The sequence below is a fragment of the Macrotis lagotis genome, chromosome 2 (assembly GCF_037893015.1).
Source record: "Macrotis lagotis isolate mMagLag1 chromosome 2, bilby.v1.9.chrom.fasta, whole genome shotgun sequence".
Classification (NCBI taxonomy): Eukaryota; Metazoa; Chordata; class Mammalia; order Peramelemorphia; family Peramelidae; genus Macrotis; species Macrotis lagotis.
Window position 1 is genome coordinate 54,390,018 of NC_133659.1, and position 14,036 is coordinate 54,404,053.

The 14,036-nt window shown below is 37.5% G+C and overlaps 1 protein-coding gene across 1 annotated transcript in view; it reads left to right on the plus strand.

The window, feature by feature from the left end:
- The window catches only part of UHMK1 (U2AF homology motif kinase 1), a 57,656-nt gene extending 43,997 nt beyond the window's left edge, over positions 1-13,659 (plus strand). Inside the window, exons 8-9 of the transcript XR_012475582.1 lie at positions 2,528-2,660; positions 12,226-13,659. The gene's annotated coding sequence lies outside the window, so the exon portion shown is untranslated. The remainder of the gene's footprint in view (positions 1-2,527; positions 2,661-12,225) is intronic.
- The last annotated feature ends 377 nt before the right edge of the window (positions 13,660-14,036 follow it).

Consider the following 14,036-nt stretch of genomic DNA (forward strand, 5'->3'; position numbering starts at 1 on the left):
TTTTATTCAGAAGTCAAACATGCTTTATAATTTTAAGTGAAGATTTTCTTGGTGTTTTAAGTTGTTTCCTTTTCCCCCCTCTTTTTCTTAGTTTTAAGAAACAAAAATATTATAGGAGCATTCATTTGTTTTAAGTCCACACTACCTCTGGAGACAGAAAATCTAAATCCAAATCTCATTTTTATATTTTCTATGCATTTATAACCTTAGGCAATCACTTCACCTCCCCTGGGTCTTGGTTTCTTTATCATTCAAATGAAGGGATTGAACTAAATGTCTTCTAAGCTCTGATCCAGTTTTTATCTATGGTTCTATAAGGTAATATCAATAAGAAGACTATGGTTGACAGAGTTCTCTCTCAGTGCCCCATATGACTGAAGCAGCCCCTTACCCACTACCACCAACATGTCTCCCTGGAGCTTCAAGAAGCTAAATGTACCAGAATTTTGCCCAGAAATCACAAAAATAGTGACTTTAAAACCTAAAAAATAAAAGGATGACACAGATATGTAATGACTCTGTCTTGTCTCATCATGGCTTTAGGTACTCCTACTCTACACCATCTCCCCTTTACACAGGGACTTTTGGGAATGCAGTTCTGAGCTATGGTGAAATGAGGCAAGGAGGCATATTTTTCATGGAATGAGTTGTTGAGTCTAATACATTCAGAATTTCTAATATCATGTAAGTCTGAGGTTCATTATCTATTAGAGGTTGGAGAGATGATGATGATGATGATAGTAAATATTATTATTAATAATAATAGCTTACATTTACATAGCTCTTTCTATGTGATAGATATTTTGCTAAGAGCTTGGCTCCTCACAACAACCCTGGGCAGGTATAGATGAAGAAACTGAGGCAAACAGATGTTAAGGAAATTGCCCAAGGTCACCCCACTGGTATCCAAGGCTAGATTTTCAATTCAGATCTTCCTGACTTGAGGCTTCTTTAACCACTGCACCATGTTCAGCTTCTCTCGATCAGTCTTCTAACACTTGGCAGTAAATGTCCTCACAATGGATTGTTATGTGATAAGTATTACTACTGACCTACTAAAAAAATAAATGGAAAGCCCAAAGAATGATATATGTTTAAGTAGAGTTTATTTATTGACACTTATAGTTAGCCAATAGAATATCCTAAGATGATGGAGAAAGATGCTGGAATGTGATTACCATCAGTGTTCCTTAAGGGATTCTGTTGGAACTTCACATCTCATCAGCCCCTTGCATATATGGAGATATATATACACATCCTTACTATCCTGTCAATGGTTCTGCCCATCTAAAGCTCCACTTCCACGTGCCCCCAAATCTTTGCCTCTGCTTTTTCCTTAAAGGAATTCATTTGCCAGTATCCCCTTAAGTTTCTCCCTCCAGGGAGAAAGTTCTGATTGTACCACCTAAGTTAGAACTCTGCATACATGGCTCTAAATATAGGAGAGGGGAACAAAAAGAGCATAGGATGAGGGGAGAGGAAGTCTTAGACAAGTAAGGATGTTGTATGGCTGGGCCAGGGGGGGAACAGCCTTTGGACTTGAGAAAGAAGATGCTCAAAAGCACTGAATATTTCTCTAGACAATAACACATCTTTATATTCAGTAATTTACCACAGAAATTCTCTTTACAAACAATTACCAATGTTTATCGCAAATTTCTTTTTTAAAAATGTGTCAATAATTGAATCATTGTTTAATCAGAGTGCATTACATTTTCCCAATGGAATAATTGAATAATAATTCATTGTATATTGTTCTTGAAGATTTAGAAGATATCATATTGGGTGATACATTTGAATACATTATCTTATTTGATCCTTGTAACCACCCTCCGAAGAAGGTGAGATTTTAATCTCTATTTTACAGATGAGGATACCGAGGCAAACAGATTGAGTCATGGTCATAAAGTAATTAAGTATCTGAAGTAGGATTAAAATCCAAGAATTCCTGATTCTAAGTCCAGTGCTCTGGCTACTATCAAGCTGCCTCTGGAACTAATTTATGATTTGGTTATATATACACAGTCATAAATATAGACATATATGTAAATAACCATATATATACATATATACATTATATGCCTGTGTTTATATGTGAATTTCTTGGGGGAAAACTATAAGCCTGTTGTCAGGAAGGCCTTTACAGTGGATTGAAATCTTCATCTTGTAGGAAATAATAGTGCTGGACATATATTTCTTTTATTCTTGGAATAGAATTTTCTTTTTTGTGAATTCTTGAGTTCCCAGCTTCTACCCCTTAAGTCTTAAGCCAACATCTCCTATTTCATAAATTTACTTTACAGGAACCTTAGTTTCAGAAGCTGAGCTAATTGTCTGAGGTCACTAGGCTATGACTGAATAGTCTTGAGGAGGCAACACTGGAGTCTAGTCCCCCTCTCTCACCAATATGAGCCAAATGTCTAGGAAATCTGTGTTGTTCACAAAGGAGATTCAGAGAGTATGTATTACTCAAGGTTAGTTATGTGGTACCATTGCTTCTCAAGGTCTTTACGCCTATTTTCTTCAGTTTCTTTAACAGGGTTCCTGCATGATTCAGAGGAGCACCAGGAAGAGAAGAATTAAGTAGTGTGCCAGCTGGAGTCAAACATGCACTAAAGCTCTAAAGAACCAGTCAGCTCTTTAAACATTCTGTTGGCAAGGTGAGTGCAGGCACCTGGGTCTCCTCCCCATCTCCACCCTGCTCTCTGATAGCATTATTTTTACTCAAGAGTACATATCAAGTTCCTATTATGTGGAAGACTTCAAAGGCTTTTCTCCATCTGGGATTCCCATAATGTTGGGGTTCAGAGGTAGGGAGGAGAAGCAAGAAAAAAATGTAAAGGAGAACCCAGTTAATTTATCCATCAATCATTACACATTTATTAAGTGCCTAATCTGTACTGGGGATACAGAGACAAATCCCAAACAGTCCTTGCTTGCCTTCTTTTGGAAGATGAAACATATACACATAGAAGTAAATTCAGTATAAATGTCTGTGTATATAAATATATATATATGTATATATATATATATATATTCAGTATACATAAATTATCATCATCTAGTTTTTTTTTTTGCAGATGAAGAAACTGGGGTCTCAAGAGATTAAATGATTTAATTAAGGTCATGCAGCTATAAAGTCAGGATTCAAAGCAAAACCATCTCCAAATTAGCATTCTTTTTTCTAACCCACTGTGCGGAGACTTCTAACCCCTACACCTTCACAACTAAAATTCATTAGTGAGCCCTTTAAATATTTAGATGTTGCAGTGCTATTTTTGAATGAGAGTGCATAGTCCATACCTTTTTGACCAATACCCCCCTCTCCCCTCACTCCTTATACTTATTTCCTCCTTTTCTTCCATATTTAAAGCACCATGTAAAACCTTTAATAGGGCAGAGACATTTTTCTTGGATAGGAAAATTTAAGGGGATACAGACAAGTATTCAGGTAAGAAGGAAGTCAGGAGCAAAAACCTGTGGTGAGACATAACCTTGGAGTGAGGGCAGAAAGGAACCTGGTAGTGAAGCTTTGGGCAAGCAGAGCTCTTGATAGGCAATGAGAGAGGGTATGGGAGCAGGCTCAATCTGAGGGCAGCTGGCTCTTTCTGGGGTAGCTGGTTTGCCAGAGTTCCTTGATTCTTGCCCTGACTTCCAGACCATCATGCCAGAACCTCTCTCAAGAGCATTGTGAATTGCTTCCCCTAAAGAGTATCATGCTCCATTTTCTCCAGCAATTTCCCTTCTCTGCCCTTCCTTGAATTGCTTGACAGTTATCCAGAATTGGCCTCACTGTAAACAATCATGTGCTGAACCAGTTTGGTGTTGCCAAAGCTTCTCCCAGTTTGGTCAGGCTGGATGCAATCCTACTAATCTTCTGTAGCCTCTACCTCTCCCTTCTTGGATGTTCTACTTAAATTATAAGATATTCCATGAAATATACTAAATTTTTTTTAAAAAGCCTATAACTCAAGATTTGTGAACACATTCAGTAATTCTGGGAAGCTCCTCCCATTTCTACTAAAAAGAACCATAATACTACTTCCCTAGTGGTTTCAAAAAGATTCAATGTAGTATTTTAGACGGTCTAATGAGACTAGTGCCTTCATGTTGTTGGCCATATTTCTCTGATAATGATAATAACTTGTTTTTCATAGCACTTTAATGGGTGCAAAGCAATTTGCAAATATTTCATTTGGTCAGCCTGAAGACCTCAGGAGTGAGATAGTATTATTTTTGCCATTTTACAGATCAGGAAATTGAGACAAATAGGAGTCAAATGACTTCCTCAGTGTCACACAGCAACTAAGAGCACAGATTGAACTCAGATCTTCCTGACTTCAAAGGGAAGAGATCTAGAGTGAGGCAATAGTCACTCTAATCAAAAGCTGAACTAGTCCACTAAATACAGAGAACATAGGTCTTTACCTGTCTGGCCAGTTTTACTTTGAGAAGGAGTAGAGAAGGTTGTACCTACAAACTCTTCTCTCCTTGGTCCTGTTTATAACCTCTCAGTCAGCTGACTCATCTTTATTTTGAAAACTGTTGTGAGCAGGTAAAATCATTAACTTTAATCTCATTTTTTTTGATGGAGAGGTTAGATAATCTCTTACAAGTCTCATATTCAATCAATCAATAAACAGATAGAGTCAAGGTCAGAACTAGAATCTAAGTTTCCTGACTCTCAATCTAGTCTCTTTCCTAGAAAACTCTTTAATTTTTTTTTTTAGGTTTTTGCAAGGTAAATGGGGTTAAGTGGTTTGCCCAAGGCTGCACAGCTAAGTAATTAAGTGTCTGAGGCCAGACTTGAATTCAGAAATTCCTGACTCTAGGGCCGGTGCTCTATCCACTGCGCCACCTCACCACCCCTTTAATGTTTTCTTGTGTTCCATCCCAAGTACTCTTCAAAGACTCCCAAGCATTGGCCTGTTTTTTCCATGCTTCCTTGGGACATAGTGCCTGACCCATACTAAGCCCGGGCTAAATACTTTTTGACAGATTGTCTTAACTTAGTAGTCTCCTCCAGTGCTAACATTAGTGAGTTCCACTGCTATTAATAAAATGGGAGAATAAGATAGAGGGTGGGTGGGATAAAGATCATGTTCATTCCTGCTTGAATTCCCATAATCTAAAAATCCTGAGCCAGTGCTTCAAAATTTCTATTCTACTCTTATGGGAACCATCTCTTCCCACCAAAGTAATCTATTGCTGATCTCTAGATTCACATTCTGTTTCTTCCTTTATATCTCTGTTCTGAGCCTTCTTAGTCTGTGAGGATAAGGCAGTGTTATACAATGGGAAGAATACCGGTTTGTTGTCAGAAGACCTGAGATCAAATCATGACTCTATCACTTATTTTTAAAAATTCTTTATGTTATTTTTTTCCCCTGGTTACATGCAAGAACAACATTCAACAATAACTTTCAAAACTTTTAGTTCTGAATTCTCTCCCTTCCTCCCACCCCCTCCCCTCATTGAGAAAGCAAGATATTTGATATAGATTAAAAGTGTGAAGTCATGGAAAAACAGTGTCATAATAGCTATGTTGTAAAAGTAAACATAACCCCTCCAAAAAAAAAAAAGAGAAACCTAAAGAAAAATAAAGTTAAAAAGAAGTATGCTTCGGTCTATATTCATACACCATTAGTTCTATTTTGGGGATGGGTAGTATTCTTTTTAAAATTTGTTTATTTTCATATTCCTACAGTATTCTTGTTGTAAAAGTAAACATAACCCCCCACAACAAAGATAGAGAAAATTCAAGGAAAAAAAGTGGAAGAAAGGTAAAGAAAAACTGGATCTGTCTTCAGATATCATCAACTCTGTCTCTGGGATGGATCTCATTTTTTAATATAAGTCCATCAGAGAAATTGCTTCAATATTTTTTCCACAGTTGCTATTGCTAACTGTATTTCCCTCCATTCTATTCTTCCCCACTCTCATTTATTCTATTCTCTCTCTCCTTTCACTTTGTCCCTCCTCAAAGGTATGTTGTAGGGCTGCTGGGTGGTGCTGTGGGCAGAAAACAAGCCCTGGAGCCAGGAGGACCCAATCTCAAATCTGGCCCCAGACACCCAACAACCACCTAGTCATGTGGGCTGGGAAGGCCACTCAACTCCAATCCCTGTAAAAAACAACAAAAAAATGTTGTATCTGACTACCCTCTCCCTGGATCTTCCCTCTCTTCTATCAAGTACACCCCTCCTCCCCCTTCCCCTTTCTCCCATCCCTTTCCTCTCCCTTTTCTTCTAGGGTAAGATAGACTTCACAATCCTATTGAGTGTGTACATTGTTTCATCTCTGAGCCATTTCCAATGATAATGAAGATTCAGTCCTTTCCCCTTCCACTTCATTGCAAAAGCTTTTTCTTGACTCTTTTAAGTGAAATATCTTACCTCTCCTTTCCCTTTCTCCCAGTACATTCCTTTTTCACCTGTTGACTCCATCTTTATATTATACGTTCATATTCAGTTCTTTCCTGTGCTTTGTCTATATTTGCTCCTTCTAACTGCCCTGATAAATGAGAAGGTTCATATGAGTTATCAGTATCATTTTTCCCATGCAGGAATACAAGCAGTTCAACATAATTTGCCCTTCTTGTCCATCCTCTCTATGCTTCACCTGAGACCTGTACTTGGAGGTCATACTTTCTGTTTGGCTCTGGTCATTTCAACAGGAAAATTTGAAAGTCCCCTATTTCATTGAATGTCCATCTTTTCCCCTGAAAGATGTTCAGTTTTGCTGGATAGCTGATTCTCAGTTGTAATCCAAGGTCTTTAGTCTTCTGGAATCTCATATTCCAAGCCCTATGAGCCGTTAATGTAGGTGCTGCTAAATCCTATGTAATCCTGACTGAAGTGCTATGATATTTGAATTATTGCTTTCTGACTGCTTGTAGTGTTTTCTCTTTGACTTTGGAGTTCTAGAATTTGGCTATAACATTCCTGAAAGCTTTTTGGGGGAAGGATCACTTTCAGGAGGTAATTGGTGAATTCCTTCAATTTCTATTTTACCTGCTATTTCTGGGATATCAGGGCAATTTTGCTGGATTATTTCTTGAAAAATGAAGTCTAGGCTCTTTTCCTGGTCATGACTTTCAGGTAGCCCAATAATTTTAAAATTATCTCTTCTGGATTTGTTTTCTAAGTCAATTGTATTTTCAATGAGATATTTCACATTTTCTTCTAATTTTCTTTATTCTTTTGGTTTTGTTTTTATTGTTTGTTGATTTCTCACAGTCTTTTGCTTCCTTTAGCTCTGTTCTACATTTGAAGGAATTATTTTCTTGAGTTTTCTTATCTCCTTTTCCATCTGACCAATTCTGCTTTTTGAGGCATTCTTCTCATCACTGACCTTTTGGACTACTTCTTCCATTTGACCTAAACTGGTTTGTAACATGTTATTTTCTTTGGTATTTTTTGGTATCTCCTTCTCCAAGCTGCTGTCTTGGATTTCATGATTTTCCTGCATTGCTCTCATCTCTCTTCCCAATTTTTCCCCCTCTTTCTTTCCTTACTTGATTTTCAGAATTTTTTTTGGAGTTCTTCCAGAGCCTGAGACCAATTCCTATTTTTTTTAGGAGACTTGGATATAGAAGATTTGACTTTGTTATCTTCTGAGTGTGTGTTTTGATTCTCCATGGAACCAAAGTAATTATGATCAGATTCTTTTTCTTCTGTTGTTTAGGCATTTCACCAGCCTATGACTTGGTTTTAGAGTACTTCCCAAACTTTTGAGTGTTTTTTTGTACCTTAATTCCTTCAAGGTCTTATGTGAGACTTCAACTGCTTTCCTGGCCTGTGCTGTGGTCTGTGGATGGTCACAAGCACTCCATATTGCCCTTGAGTTGTGAGCAGTATTCATGCCAGTAGGGGGCCCTAGACTACAATTTGGATCTGAGTATGCACAAATCAACAGAGTCCTGCCCCAGGGATCATGGAGAGACCTCGACAGTCTTCCCTGACACCCTTACCATCCATGGGCTAAGTGCTCTGGAAGCAGCTGCTAGGTATATCCTTACTGGAATGGCTCTACAGGCCTGCTTCCAGTTCCCAGTATGGGACTGTGCTAAGACCTGGCTGGCCTGGGCTCCACGCTTACTCCAGTGTGGCAGAGTTTTCCCACTGATCCACCCAGAATCTCTGGATTGAGAGGTCTGGAAAGGATGCTGTCTCAGACCCAGGTGCCTCCAGGGATTCAGGAAACTCATGGGCTGTTCCTGGATGGCTGGAGCTCATTCACTCTGGCAAGGCTGAAGCCTGGGCTGCACTGTGACCTCTTCTGACTGTAGTGGAACAAACTCTTTCCTTAGATCTTTCAAATTGTCTTGGGCTAGAAAGTTATTTCACTTGGTCTTATTGTGGATTCTGACACTAGGATTTGATTAGAGTCCTAATTTTATGGCATTTGCAGTGGCCTAAGGAAGAACTGGGAATTCTTGCCTTCATCCCACCATCTTGGCTCCACTTGGTTAGCATTTTTTATCATAATTCTTCAGTGTTCTCTTGGGTTGAAGCATTGCTGAGAAAAGGTAGTTCAGTCATAGCAGATCATCCTACAACATTGTTATTTTGCATGTAATACATTTCCCATTGCACCTACTCATATAAGTTTTTTTACTGAGAGCATCCTGTTCATCATTTCTTATAACAGAATAGCATTTCATGTTAATCACATACCATAATTTGTTTAGACATTCCTCAATTAATGGGTATCCCCTACTATGTCCAACTCCTGTCAGTAGGTTGTTAACTCTGTTATCCTGGGCAAAGTCATGCCTTTCAGAGTCTCAGTTTCTTTGTCTATTAAGTAAGGGAGTTAGACTAAATGGTTTTTTAAGGTCCCTTTCATATTCAAATCCTCATTTTTTTTCCTATTTTTCTTTTGTCTATTAAAGCAACCCATCCTTCAGGAACCAAATCAATTTCTACTTCCGTTATGAAGAAAAGCTTCCTAGTTTGTAGCAGTCTCCAGAAATTTCTTTTCTGAATTCCTAGTTTACCAGTGGATGTGTTTTTTGACATCTGTAGTTTATTTCTTGATATGATTAACATATATCTTGTATATTCAAATAGATTGTAAGGATCCTGAGGGAAGGAGCTTCTTCCTACCATGGTGCTTTTACACAGAGTATCTTTTCACAAATTAATCATTCAGTGAAAAGTTCACCTGACAAATTTGATTGAATATTTTATTGGGGCTGCAAGATTGGGCTATTATTTTTGTCATTTTTTTGGATGGATATCTTGTATACCATTGTATATAAAATGTGAGTGGCAATTAGCTATGGCCTATTGCCATCCTACCCTAAATATTTAGTACTGTTATCCCTTAATAGTGGCTAAGGTGTTGTGGTTAGGGTGCATTGCTCCCTTTATCTGAAAAATCCTTGTAAAAATTTTGGCCCTCCTTTTGCTGAATTATTATAGCATTCCAAGAAAAAAATATGTTGATTTTATTCAATACTTTTCATATTACATGAATTTTCATCTGCTGGCTGTTGCATGTAATCTGCAGCTTCTGCAAAACTCTCAAAATTCCCATTTAATTTCTTTTGCAGACCTGCAATGTATTGAAAACACGATGAAGAAAGTTGCAATAATAGAAAGGCTTAATTGTACATACTTATATATGTATATGTGAATATGCTTGTGTGTATGTGTGTGTGTATATATACGCATATACATGCATGATGAATTTCCTGATAGATAAGCTCCTTGAGGATAGGGAATATTTCATTCTGCCTTGTATCCCCAGTACCTAGCAGAGTGCCTGACTTATAGCAGGCAATTAATAAAGGTCTTTCATGGCCCTTTAGGTGACCTATAACTGATTTTTTCATCATTGTCTTTTACTGATGAACAATCAAGTAGCATCACTAGAAGAACGTTAGAAAATTTGGGATTTTGAAACAGTGAATTATGGGGGTATTGAAAAGGATATAAATTTCCCCAATATAATCTAGTTTGATCTCATCCCTTTTCTAAATTCTGGACCCAATTCAATATCTAGTAACATCGAAAGAAAAAGATTGAAAGCCACTAATTCATTAGGTAGATCATTTCTGAAGGATTTTCTGAAAGAACAGAAATAAAAATTGTACAATTTAAGATGTGGAAGGGATGCAGTTTGCACTGACGAAATTGAAGACTTTCATTGAATCCTGAAAATATATCAGTTATATCTGGAAGCATTAGTCCAAGGCCCTCTACAGATACAAAAAGGGCCTCACAAGTACTTCTGCATACTCATCCCTACTCTAATATATGCTACATTATTAATACATATATTTAGTAGTAAGGTTGGGAATCAGAAGAAAAACTTCCTGCAAGCTCTGGAGTCAGAAGACTCAAGTTCAAATTCTACCTCTGATATTATTGTTTGTATAGTCTTCAATGAGTCACTTCATCTCTATCAGCCTATTTGCTTATCTTTAAAATAAAAAAGATTAGTTAAGTCTATGATCCTCTCGAATATTTCATTTCTAAGAATGAGCATTCCCATGTCTGTCACTTCAAAGAGCAGAAACGAGATTGCAGTCTTCTCTTGGTGATGTGGTCATTTCTCAGAATATCATAAGACATGTGATGGATATATCACTAATATATCACTATATTCTTCTGTGCACTTGCCTTTTCTTTCCTCACTGATTTTGGAACTTTCTCTTGGATTGGGCTGACCTCTTTTTTTCACCAGATAAAAGCATGGTAGAGTTTTAAGACAATCTGACTCACATTTCCCACTATCTGACTTCCTGGGATGCTTTCCCCACTTGGACAACGTCTACTGTCTTCTCTCTATTTAAATTTCTACTTATCCTTTAACATTCATTTCAAACACTGCCATCTCCTCCATAAAGCTTTCCTAGATAGGAATTCATATGCCTTTCTCTAAGTAGAGAGAGTGAAGGATGGATATCAACTCCTCTTTTGAAGTCAGTTGCTCTGGGCAGATGCCTCATAATTTCCCCATCTGTCTTCCCCATCTAGACTATATGCCTCAGAGCTGGGGACTCTTCCTCACCCCTGCTTTTCAGTTTCTTTTTATGAGTTGTCTCTCCCCTTGGAAGGTAAGCTCTTAGAGGGAAGGGACTGTCTTTTGCCTTTCTTTGTATCACCAATAAGGTACTTAATGTTTATTCACAAATGGATCTCCCCAACCCCCATACTGTAATGGGACTTTGTATTTTGTTTTCTTTTGTTGGTCTCTCTCTTGAATACAAGATGCAGTTATTTGTGTACCATATTTCCTCACATAGAAGATGCACCTTAATTTGGGAGCTCGAAATTTGGGAAAAAAATATATTACATAAAATTGTTGAACTCAATTTTTATTCATCATGAAATTCAAGGACCTTCTATGCGTAGATTTCAGGCATCTTTTGGGCAAGTCTGTTGTGTGCATGCATGCTTAGTCCATTTTGTTTCATGAATCTGAAGCATCAGTTGTGTCTGCCTTTGAAATCAAGTAAGCTCTTTTTCATCAGCAATTCTTCTTGCCTCCTGCTGAACCATATTTGTGGATAAAGGAATTTCACTTTCCCTTTGCTCTTCAATCTATCTCTTCAATTCCCTCTCTGACTCAGGCCATTTGGCTGACTTGTCTCTCATGGCCTTCTTCTGCCAGGCATTTTCAGTAGGGTTTCTTCTTCCCATAGCCAGTCTCAGATTGTTTTCTTAGTTGGAGGAGGACCAAACTGATATTCAGCAGCATGATATCCAATGATGAAACAATGATCACAAAGACAACAAGCAGAAAAATAGGGAAATGCAAGTAAAAAAAAAACTACAACCAATGTTTTTAGACCCCAATTTTTTTTTTAAAAAGTTGTGTCCTATACATGGGGAAATATGGTATCATATACCACTTGCTGAAGTGTAATCTCCATGGGAGAAAAGGGACCCAGACTTAAGACTAATTTTGTATGTCGGGAGGGAAAACATCCTAACAGAGACATTCAGAAGTGGAAATACTATATATAACTTTTGTTTTCAACCCCAAATGTGGGTAAAAGGGGTTCACCAATTCTTGAAGCAATACATGATGTGGCAAATATAAGATTTAACTTTTATTTAGCCCCTTAGAAGGTGGTAAGATGAAAAAGGATTCTTTGGAGCCCATAAAGTTATTTTTGTTATTCATTCATGTCCAACTCTTTGGTGGCTCCATTTTGTGGAGTATTTTCTTGACAAAAATACTGAAATGGTTTGCCATTTCCTTCTCCAGGTCATTTTACAGATGAAGAAACTGAGACAGAGACGGTTATGTGATTTACCCAGGGTTACCCAGCTACTAAGGGTGTGAAACCAAATTTGAACTAATGAAGATGACTCTTCCTGACTTTAGCCAAAACAGTTTAACCACTGAACCACCTAACTGCCCTATAAACAGTTCCAGAAACCTAGAAAGGCCTCAAATAATCTATCAGCTTCTCATGGAAGGGAACTGAATTTAGATTTCTTTTGGAAAATTGACAATGCTGTCTCTCTCTTTTTTTTTTTTTTGCAAAGGGTTATATAACTTCCACATGTGGAATATAGTTATTTAGATTCCTTTGAAAGTAAACATACTCTGGGGGCTATTAAATGAGCAATTCCTTTCATTTCTGACTTGCACTGTCTAATTGTTTTTGTGACTAATTGTTTTTGTTTTCTAGCTAGGATACTACATGAGAACTTGTGAGGGATCCCAAGGAGCATGGCGCTTCAGGAAATCCCTTATATTTCTAGAAATACTTGAAATTGTGGACTTTCAGACTTTTCTGTTGCCCAGAAAATATTCCTTTTTGTGTCTAGAAGTTTGAATTCCATCCTGACTGGAGAATTCAGAAACGTACCTTCATATATAAGAGGTTGTACCTGAGATTGAAGATTTGTTCATTAACCTTGACAAATCACTTGTCTCTTCATCTTTAAAAAGTGGGGGCTATAAATATGACTAGAAAGGACAATGATCAATGTTGGAAGGGTTGTGGGAAATCTGGGACACTAACACATTGTTGGTGGAGCTGTGAACTCATCCAACCTTTCTGGAGAGCAATTTGGAATGACACCCAAAGGGCAATAAAAATGTGTGGACCCTTTGATCCAGCAATACCACTATTGGCTATACCCTGAAGAGATGATGAAAAAGGATAAAAACATCACTTATACAAAAATATGCATAGCAGCTCTGTTTGTGGTGGCAAAGAATTGGAAATTGAGTGAATGTCCATCAGTTGGGGAATGGCTGAACAAATTGAGGTATATGTACATTATGGAACACTACTGTTCTATTAGAAACCAGGAGGGATGAGGGATGGGAATTCAGAGAAGCTTGGAGGGATTTGTATGAACTGATGCTTAGTGAGATGAGCAGAACCAGAAGAACACTGTACCATAATAGCAACGTGGAGGATGATGATCAACCTTAATGGATTTGCCCATTCCATCAGTGCAACAATCAGGGACAATTTTAGAGTATCTGCAATGGAGAATACCATCTGTATCTAAAGAAAGAACTGGAATTTAATCAAAGACTATTACCTTTAATTAAAAAAGTTTTCTTATGTAATTTTGCTATCTCTTATATTTTGTTTTTTTTCCCTAAGGATATGACTTCTCTCTCAACACATTCAATTTAGATCAATGTATACCATGGAAACAATGTAAAGACTATCAGACTGCCTTCTGTGAGGGGAAGGGGGGGAGGGAAGGAAGATTGGGGGAAAATTGTAAAATTAAAAAAAAATTTAAAAAGTGGGGGTTATACTAGATGCCTTATGAAGATCCTTCAAAATCTAGACTTATCTCATAATCCTATAATTAAGGTTCTCTGCAAGAATAGCAGCACCTCTCATGTGCTTCTGAAGCAAATTATCACAAATTGTAATGATACAGGGGAAAGATGAGAATTGTGAATGTAGAAATTGGATGGAGATATAAATTGACTACCACATACTCTTGAGATTTAAATTGATTAGAAGTAGAGAAATTATGATCGTAAGAGAAACAATTTGTAATCTTAAAAGCTACTTGGGTGGAGACCCCCCATTCTTG